At 43.1% G+C, this 10640-nt stretch overlaps 1 long non-coding RNA gene across 1 annotated transcript in view; it reads right to left on the bottom strand.

The window, feature by feature from the left end:
• LOC106148321 overlaps window positions 1–5906 on the bottom strand; it is a 31405-nt gene extending 25499 nt beyond the window's left edge. Inside the window, exon 1 of the long non-coding RNA XR_001233666.1 lies at window positions 5577–5906. This is a non-coding gene — a long non-coding RNA (uncharacterized LOC106148321). The remainder of the gene's footprint in view (window positions 1–5576) is intronic.
• Between the last annotated feature and the right edge of the window lie 4734 nt (window positions 5907–10640).

Here is a 10640-nt window from a genome sequence, read left to right as displayed (position 1 = left end):
AGTGATGATTAACGGTCATTTTCAAGTGGAAAGTGAAGACTGCTTTACGTCTGGCTATGGGACAGAGAGTTTTGGGCAGAGTTGTGTGTCCTACTAGTTGTGCTTTCTTATTGCAAACCTGGGCTCTTTAAAGGGGACATTATACCTAAAGTTCAATTCACTACAAGGTACACCGCCTTCCTTACTCAAGCTCTTCCCAAAGACATCCAGATTGTCAGGCTCTGAGAAGGAAAAGCTGCGGCTCCATCTCCCCAGCTGCAGAGCAGTGCTGAGTTTCATTGCTCGGCGATATTGTCTTGGGCACTGGTTCCCAAATGGAATGTGGCATGAAACATAATTCTTGCAGAGTTGCTCATGTGTGCAGCTGTGCATGGCATAATAATCTCCAAAGCAAACCTCTGGGTTGCCAAACAGAGTTAGTCCTGACGTTCCTCAGTGGAACATACCTTGGGTTTCATGAAGCATCACCACAGTCAGCTTTCATGGCCTTTTCCTCATCTGAGCGCCTCCCTCCCTCCTAGCGAGGCCCTAAATCCAGCTAAGCAGCCAACACTAAAGAGAAGGGTGGGATTAGATTCCGTTTACAAATTTCAATCTTTACAGGAGAAATCGCAGACTCTAATCCACAGAAGAAATCTAGCTCCTGAAAAGATTGAGAGGAAAGAGGGCAACAAAGAAACACAGCCTCCCAAAGCCTAAAATAGTTAACATCACACAGGACAATTTTGCTAACCCCAGCTTCAGAGGCTCCCACTGGCCTTTCTCTGTCTCCAACCTTTCTTTGTCCTCTCTAGAAAGGACAGACTGCCCTCGTCCTCAGCTCCAGGGTCATTTACTCACAAGCAGAGCTGGTCTGTCACCCCAGAGTGAAATTCACTGGACTGAGTGCTTTTTCCCAGCTGGAAGAACCACTGATTCTTCCCCTCCTATTTTCTCTGGGCACCTTCTCCTGCTTCCATTATGTGCCCAAGAACCGAGCTGCCCCACCCCAGGCTGTAGGTACCCATGTTCTCACTGTCTGGGTCAAGAGTTCCCATTTGCCAGGAGCTTGTGGAGCTCAGGACCTTGTGTATTCCCTGTAGCAATAGAAAAAGAGGTCTGCCCCTTGGGACCCCTTTGAGTTATGACATCTGTGGTCCAGGTGAGGCTTTGCGCAACCTCTGCACTCAGCTTGGTGACCCATAATGCTCTCTGCCTGCCAGCCCTCCACCAACTCTTCCCAATCCCTCTTCCAAGCTTGGATCTGATTGCTGTATGTACTGGTGGTCACAGGCGTGAACTTACCACCTGGACGATAATTGAATTCTTACATTTACTGGCTAGGGGACCTTGGTCACTTAATTGACCTGTGGTTTGGTTTCTTCATGTGTAGAGAGGGGATAATAATAGTTCTTACTTCATCAGGCTGTGGTAAGGATTAAATGAGTTAATCTACATAAAATTGCTTTGAATGGGCCTAACACATGGTTAGTACTCTGTAAAGTGCTAGCTCTTATTACTGTTGATGTTGTGATGTTAAGTTGTGTCATGTCTGGTCTCCGCCTGGACCTCTACTTCCTTAGGCTATCAGGCAGCTCAAGGTGAAGTCTGCTCCCAAACTGAGACCAGGCCACCTCCTTAGGGCAGGCAGGACTGCAAAACTACTGAAATGGGTTTAAGAGTCTTCTCACCTCCTCTGTTCTTTATGTCTTTTACTACATAGAATAATAATGACTAAAACACTTTTATGTGGAGGTTACGATCTGTTTTGACAAACATTTAATTTGATGCATACAACAGTCCTGTGAAATAACTGGCTCAGAGTAGACATCTGTAAATGTTGACTAAATGAGGGACACAAATTGTGAGGCTGCCAATTAGCAGAATGTTCTGGCATGCTCTACCTGCTATCCATGCTGATGGGTTGGTAGCCACACAGCACTGGTTGATGAATATTTTGAAAATCCTCTCAGGAACAATGAAGTCCCAGTTTTACCAATAAGGCGAATTTGGTTTCTGAGTTGTCTGAAGCCTTGCCTAAGAAGACACATCAATGAGTGTAGCAATGGGCTTAGAATCCAGTTTTTCTGGACTCTCACCTAGCCCTGTGGCTGTTACATCTATTGCTAACTATGTATTAGACCAAATTTGTTTTGTTTGACTATAATAGTAAACTCAGTACTGGCACCAGTCTTCCTGGTTTGTTGCTCGTAGAACATTTACAATAATAGAACACTGTACATGGAGGATAGTGAGCTCCTGTGCCCAGGCAGGAGTTCTCTACAATCTCTGCATTGTGCTTTTTTTCCCCCAAAAGAAGGGAGTGAATAGAAAGTGTTAAGACACTTTACAGTCACTCTTTGGAGAGGCCTTGCCTTGGGACATAACATACTCTTGCTCTTTATACTTGGGTAAGGGGTCTCCCCTGCAGGAAACGGTTATCACTGCTCAGTTCTGCTTATGGCTGCAGAGGCTAAGTTTAGGCACAGTGATGGAGAATCTTTTAGAGCTTTCAATGATACGAGAGTCCGCTGCAGCCCACGAACCACAGGTTCATTACTACTGGACTTCAGGGGAAGGAAGTATTAGGAAGTCCATTTGACTGCATATCTAAACCTTGATCTCCAAAAAATAAAATAAAAAAATTAGTGACCAAGAAATAAAAACAGACCAGCATAGTGGCACAGGCCTATAATCCCAGCACTTGGGAGGCTGAGGCAAGAGGATCATCGTGAGTTCAAGGCCAGCCTGTGCTACATAGACAGTTCAAGGCCAGTCTGGACTACATAGTAAGACCCTGACTCAAAACAAACAAACAAACTCAACCAAAAAAAAACAAAACACATTCTAACATCAAAGATGATGGTGGTAGGTGATGGAGCTTCGGGCAGTCTCATGAGTAGTGTCCTTATCACAGTCATGCAGGAGGAGGGCTGGTGTGCCCTTATAGGACCCAGCAAGGAAGCAGTGTCCCTGAAACAGGAAATGGGCTTTCACTGGGCAGCACACCTACTAGCTCCTTCATCTTGGACTTCCCAGCCTCCAAACTATGAAAAATTAATTTCTGCTGGTCATAACCACCTAGTTTATGTATTTTGGGACAGTACCTTGAACTGTGATAGCATCCCAACTCACCTGAGCCACAAGAATGAATAAAACCTAGGTTTCTTTTGGATTCAGGACAGCACAAAGCTAAGGGAAGCAATAAAACAAATTAAATTTATGCTTAGAAATATTTGTGCATATTTGTACTTGTCATTTTAACCCTTTGTAATCTTTAAGATAATCTGACATTTCAGAAGGACTAACAGGATATCCTTGTGATACCAGATTAAAACATCTAAATTAGAATTAATTGATTTATATTTGTGATTTTAAGTGAAAGAATATGAGAATTTTATTAAATCTGTAAACATTTTTGAGATGTTGAAGAGAATTTAAGATTCACATTTTACAATTATATTTATAAGCATTATTTAACTACTTACTATTCTTTTGTTGAACAACTCTATTTTAAACATGACATTGAATGCATTGAATGTATAAATGCAGTTTAATAATTCAAGGGAATTTAATTAACCAAATTGTAAACATTCTCTTAAAATGGAGAGTTAGATCTGCAGCTTGAATTTCAAAGCTTAAAGAAAAACCAGATTTTCAAATTTGTAATAAACGAAACTGAATTCCTGTCTACTGTCTTCTTTGTCCACAAAGCTGGTCTTCAAGTGTACATCATACCCGGACTGTCATAGGGCAGTGGGGCAGGAGCAGTAAGAGATAGGGAGTGAATGGGACAAAGACCTTTCCTAATCAGTAGATACACTAACAGTCTCAAGTGCATCGTGGGAAATCTGATTGGTTAGAGTCACATCTGCATTTGATTAATAGTTTTAAGATTCTAATTTAGGAAATGTGGGGCATATAAATGTGATTATGATGTGGTTCTTCCCCTCAAGCTTTCTCCTTTTATCTGTCTTCCTGTTTTGCATTTTTCTGCTCTCCTTTAGAAGTCCTTTTTGGCAAACACTTCCACTTTCTTGCCTTGACCTGCTTAATTTCACTCAATGGAAAAGCAGGCAATGCATTGAGAAAATTTGAGTTCAAGTATTTGTCATCTGCAGCATGACTTTTGACAACATATTTGATCTTAACACTTCAGTTTCTTTACAAATCAAACCAAGATAATATAATTTACCTGTCTTTGTCCCCTAAATTCACATGCTGAAACCCTAAACCCTAATGATATGGTATTAGGACCTGTAGTCTTTGGGAGATAATTAGGTCAGAAGGGCACAGCTCTTATAATAGGTTTAGTTTCCTTATAAGAAGACACAGAACCCATGCCTGTATCCCCAGTGTGTGGAAGGCTGAGGCAGTATTGTCCAGCCTGAACTACATAGTGAGACCCTGTCTCAAAAAAAGAGAGAGGCGGGCTGGGGATTTAGCTGAGCAGCACAATGCCTGCTTGGCAAGCGCAAAGTCGTGAGTTCGATTCCCGGTATGGGAAAACAAAACAAAACAAAACAAAAAAAGACAGACAACAAAAAGCACACCCCCCCCCCACCCCCGCTCCAGGACACAGCAAACCAGGAAGAGGGCGCTCATCAGAACAAGAACACATTAACATACTGATTTTGGACTTCCCACCCTCCAGAACTATGATAAAGAAATCTTTGTTCTTTAAGTTACACAGTATATGGCATTTTTCTTATAGCAGACTGAACTAAGGTATTGCCTTTATAGGTTGTTGAGAAAATCAACATGATAAAACACCTTGAAAAGTGTTTGGCAACATGCTTAATCAATGGTAGCAATTAATATTTTCTATGGTTTTGATCAATGTCCTTGCAGTTAAAATGATACTTTGTGTTGACTTACGGTGTGATGAAATACCTTTAGGCTTCTGATTACATTAAGAGAGAGGAGGGCTGGGGATTTAGCTCAACGGCAAAAGCGCTTGCCTGGCAAGCGCAAGGTCGTGAGTTCGGTTCCCAGTACCGGAGAAAAACCAAAAAAAAAAAAAAAAAAAAAAAAAGAGAGAGAGGAACACTGGTAATAAAACACTTGGAGCAAGAGACAACTGGAGCTAACAGTAACTCAGATTGTTACCTATACTTACACTGCAGTGTACTGTATCTAGGTCCATGTCTTCAAATATTATGCTTATTATTTTATTTTAAAGAAGAAAACCAAAAACATATTAACAAACACACATACATTTAGAAAATAACACAAAAACAATACAAACAATAGACTTTCAGACAAGGTGATAGGAAATTAACAACGGTTGTTGTATTACATACTGGTATCTTCAAACTGGTTACTCAGATAAACAAATAGACATGTAAGACTGATCAAATATTATTACGTTAGTAATGAATCCTAAATTTATATTTCTAGTTCAAACTTCCTCTGACACCAGATTTGCATATCCAGCTGTTTATTCAACATCTTCCTGGGGATATCTCATAGGTTCTTCAAACTTGAAAACAAAACTCTTAATTTTTCTCATAAACTTGTTCCTCTCCCTGCCTTTCCCATCTCAGTAAATAGAAACTTTTTTCTTCCATTTTCTTGGTCTAAAATCTGGGACTCACCTTTTCTATAACATGCCCCAAAATATATTCTTACGAAGAATATAACACTTAGTTACTTGCACCAGGCCAGTATTTCTTCAGGCAGCACTCAAGGCCTTGTACTGTCACCCAAGAATATAACATTTCTCTCCTGTAAAATATACACACTCCAACTTCTAGTCGGTTCCTGCAAACATCTCCACTGCAACCCGTCTCCCTGGGCCTCTTGCATTGGTCCTCTCACCAGCACTGCTCCTTCCTGGTGTTGCGTTATTGTAGTGGGTCTTCCCAGCAGCACTCAGCAGCCCTCTCTTGCTACAGAAGGTGAAACAAGTTGCTTCTTTGTTCAAAATCTTCCAATAGCTTTCTATGCCACCAAAAGGAAAGGGCCCTTCACATCTGATCCCTGGCCTTCCTCCTGCACTCCTGTGAGTCACACCAGTCAACTGATATTTTTTATATTTCTAGCAGACAACACATTTGCTTTTACCTCTATTCTTTCGCACTGACTAATTCACCTGCCTGGAATGTTCTTGTTTTGATATCTGCATTCACTTCCCTACTTCTCCTACTTTGCTCTCTTGACTAAGCAGACTTGGGCTACTAATCTAAAAATAACACAGGGCCCACCAGCTCCCCGCCTTATTTAAGCTTGATCATCACGTACCTGACTTACTAAGCTGCTAAATGTGGTCATCTGGCTATCTTCTAGCCACTAAAGAATAAGTACAACTGGCAGGACAGGACTTCTGAATGGGAAGGCATAGCCCTCTATATATCTGCTTTTTGTCCCAACAACTAGGATTTGAATATGAAGGCCGAAGCAGAACAGTCATCCTAGACCACCAGACAGAAAGAAGATTTGTGTTGAGACAGTGGAGCAGTATGGGTTTTAGGAAGTTTCCTCCGGGATGCTTACATTGAAATGTCAGCAATACAAGAAAATAAATTTTTTAGCTTATTTGAACCATTTTTATATGGTCTTTGTGAGAACAGTCAAACAGTAATCTAACATAGACACATATTTTGTGAATGTCTGTCGGTCCTAACCCCCACTCAACATGAGACTAAGTTGTAAATTCCATGATGAGCTGTGCTGCATTTGGTTCACGGAAACAGCTTCCTGGCCCGGGGCTACAGTTACCTGGTACTTTCCCAGCATGCGTGAAGCCCCGTGTGTCTCATCCCCAGCACAGCAACTACAACAGCAACAACAAACACAGCTTTCTCAACACAGACTTGCACAAGAAGCATTCAATAAACATTTGTTGAATTTATGAATGAACAGCAGAATCGTCAACACAATACAAGGCCTTGAATGCTGCCTGAAGAAATCCTGGCCTGGTGCAAGTAAGTAAGTTTGTGATGGGGAAACCTTTCCTGCGTGTGGTTTGGTTTTTCTGTTCTGACTCAATGACAAATGCAGGATACAACCTGCTATTTCCATATCTTGAGAGACACAGATACTCCTAAGGTAGTTGTGCTGGGCATGACCATGCATGCCTGTAATTCCAGAACTCTGGGAAGCCGAGGTAGGAGGGTCAAAAGTTTGAGCCCAGCCTGGGCAATTTAGTGACTCTGTAAGACCATTTCAAAATAAACAATAAACAGGGCTGGAGCATAGCTTAGTAAGAAGGCCTTGGGTTCATCCTTACTAGCACAAGGAACAACTGCGATAACAAAACAAGAAAACCATAAAAGATAGTAGTGTGTGGTTTTTTTTTTTCCTCTTGGATTTTTTAGACAGAGTCTCACTATGTAATTTAGGATGGCCTTGAACTTACTCTGTGGCCCAGGCTGGCTTTTGATTCTCCTGCCTCAGCCTGCTGAGTGCTGGGATTATAGGCATGCAACACCACTTGAGCTCTTTCGTAATTTAAATGAAGACTCCCAAGGAAAGTTTACAGTTGTAATGAAATCAGGTCATAGAGGTGGAAAACCGTGCCAGAGTTCACACTCATGAGGAAAGGTCACAAGCGGTATGCTCTGCACAGATGGAGAAGAGGAGCTCGTGTGCTAAGATCTAGACTTATGTGGCCAACAAATGCTTCAGTCTGCATGGCAAAGGCTGAGAGCCAGAAGAACCACAGATGAAGAACTGCACAGTCAAAATGAAACAGAAACGTGTTACAGGATATCAGCAAGTTGCCTGGGTGTAAACGCTGCGGACATTAAACCACCGAGTCCCAGGCTGAGTAGAGAGTACACAGTGAGTTGCAGCACCAGTAACTCTTGTTACTGGATATCTGTGGTACCAAATATCTTTTCATCCTATTTTTGTTTGTCCTGAATAATTGTATCAGCTAATGTAAACAATATAAAATATCACAGTCCTTTTAAATATATATGATCTTACAAGCCTGGTATTAAATCATTTTTTACACTAAAATGTTCTGGCTTGTTGGGTATGGTGGTGCACCCCTGTAATCCCAGCACTCAGGAGGCTGAGGCAGGAGGGTCACCACAAGTTTGGGACCAGCCTTGGCTACACAGTGAGTTTAAAGCTAGCCTGAACTACATAGCAAGAAAACAAAACAAAACAAAACACAAAACAAACAAACAAAAGTTCTGTCTTGAGCGAAAGAAACTGCAGAGATGTACATAATCTTGCTATACCACACGTCCTGGGTGTAAGATTAGTGCAGGAGAACAAAGTAGGCTTGTTTGTAGCCACTTTACAGCACACAAATAATTTCTTCTAAGTTATCGGTATGAGGTCTCTTATTGTTGAGCAATTAGCCAGAAAGTTCAAGAGAACTTCCTTAATAATGTCTCCCACTGCTGTAGAATTTCTTTGTAACAGTAATTTCTCCTTTCTAGAAACATATTAACATCCAAATTGAAAGCACACTGACAGTGTTTAGATCCGGACAAAGCACTGAAAATTAGTAACAATAGTTAATTCTTTGTCCTTCCCTCCCGCCGAGAGCTGAGTTTTGCCTCAAGTTTGGTGAGGCCTCTGATCTTGTGTGCTGGATATTTTGGAATGGTCGGGGGCAGAGGGTGGTGAACTGAGGACACATGTGACCTTTGTGAAGAGGCTCATTCGTCCTAGTATTTTATCCACTGTAAAATTTTATTTGCTGTCCAACAGTACAATTTTATTTACTGTCCACGTCACACTGTTGTTTCACAGGTTCTAGAAGTTAAAGTGATCAAAATATGATCTCATTAATAACCACTTAGTTGGGGGAAATCAAGACTTTTTCATATGTAGAGGTTTTTTTTTTGTCAAAAAGTACTACTGTCTCTCTTCAGTGAGCATGATTTAATAATTGTGGATGAAGTACGCTTTACTGGAAATTTGTAATACATGTCCCCAACATCAGTGGTTTTTATCATGATATTCAAACGAAGTGATTCCTATGTAGAAACACCTTACCAACCACAAAGATGTGAGCAAATCCATGATTATCATCACTGTAATAAAGCTCAACAAACAACGACGACGTTCAGAAAGCAACTGGGTATAAGGTGTAAGACCTTCAGCCTGGAAGGCCTGACTGCATGAACCTCAGGAAGAAGGGTGTTCCCTTGAGCAGCAAACATTTGGGGGCCATTTAGCGGCAGGCTAAGTCTGCAGCCACAGGTTTGGAGATGACCCTGTTAGGAATCCACAGGACTGCCAAGTCCTTAGGCCTGGAAGAGGAGTTTTTAGAAACTGTTGTCTGGGGAAGATCCATCTACAGGGTCAAGGGGCCTCCTCATGAAACTTCAAAAACAATCTAGGCCAGGGGGTGGGGTTGAAGCACTCACCTAGCCTGAGCAAGGCCCTAGGCTCTTCCCTAGCCTCACAAAAAACAAACCAAACAAAAGCAACAGGAACAACAATCTAGGACAACAGATTAGTTTCTTTGGGTGGCTCAGACAAGGAACTCTACAGAAAGGATTATGTTTAGTGATAAACATGTCTTTAGTTAACTCTTGGAAGTATTTAAAACGTAGTATTTTTTGTGTTTGAAATAAAATCATTGCGAAGCTTCTAAGTTGTGGTAAGTAAGCACCTGCTTTAGGGTCCTACTGAAGCGCAAAACTTGCTTTCTTTGTGCTGTTTCCCTGTACACTCTGCACAGTGTTTTGGAAACCCGCAGTAATCTAAATGCCCATCAGGTGACATTCATTCTCTCTTTCATATATGAAAATAGCTCTAAGGACACTCCACTGATACACTTGCTTTGAACTCTCTTTCTGGTGCTTGGAAGGGAGTTTCCAATCCCTCTTCCTTCCCTCTAATAGTTTTCCTGCCCCTGCCCGCCCCTCCGGTGTCAGCCAGGAAAAGGCCTCTGGCTGCCCCTTCAGCCCAGCCCTGGGCTCTTGAGGGCGGAGAAGCCGCCACCGCCCTGGGCCAAAATAGCGCTAAGTTTATTAAGGGCCCCAGAGTCTTAACTGGTGAAAGTTACTTCAAATAATGAGTGTGTGAGAGCAAATGCAGGCTTCGGACCCTGAAAGGAAACAACTCCAGCTCTTCCAGGCCGACTGCGCCCATTTCCTGACGACAGTAGGAGGAGGGCCTCGCACCTAAGGCACCCAAAACACTGCTTACTTGCAAGACAGCGACACTTGACAGCAAACACAAAGTTTCTGCCCCAGCTCAGAAGGCAACGTCTTGCCTTTTGTCCCGGAATTACACAAGGACCTAAGAAGGAGGGCCTCGGGGAGAGGAGCACGGCTGCCCTACACACACTGCCTCCCTTCCCCAGCCACCCTCGGCCTCAGCCACACGGCGACATCCTCAGCCCCCGAAGTTGCTTAGAGCTGCCGGGGCGCGCACCGAGTGGGTAACTGCCGTCGAGGTACCCGGCAAGCACTCGGGGACATTATTTTATCGTTGCGGGGACTGACCGAGCAAACCTCTCGACAGCCCCCCGATAACAAACACCCCTGCGCTCGCTCCCAGTGCGTCCGGGCACACGCGCCGCGAGGGCAGCTCCGCTTGCTCCCAGCCCCCGCCTCCTGCAGCCCGCTCGGGACCGCGTCTCCCGAGCCGCCGATTGCAGATAAAGCGCCTTTCCAGGTACGCTTGCGAGCGACATCTGTATTTACGCACACAAAGGTGTGCGCCGCCGCGGCACAGGCGCGCCCCCC

This window comes from Chinchilla lanigera, unplaced genomic scaffold (genome assembly GCF_000276665.1).
Source record: "Chinchilla lanigera isolate Chin_1 unplaced genomic scaffold, ChiLan1.0 scaffold00019, whole genome shotgun sequence".
In the NCBI taxonomy this organism is placed as follows: domain Eukaryota; kingdom Metazoa; phylum Chordata; class Mammalia; order Rodentia; family Chinchillidae; genus Chinchilla; species Chinchilla lanigera.
Note: the sequence above shows the minus strand (reverse complement) of the source record. Positions and strands in the feature narration are given on the sequence as shown.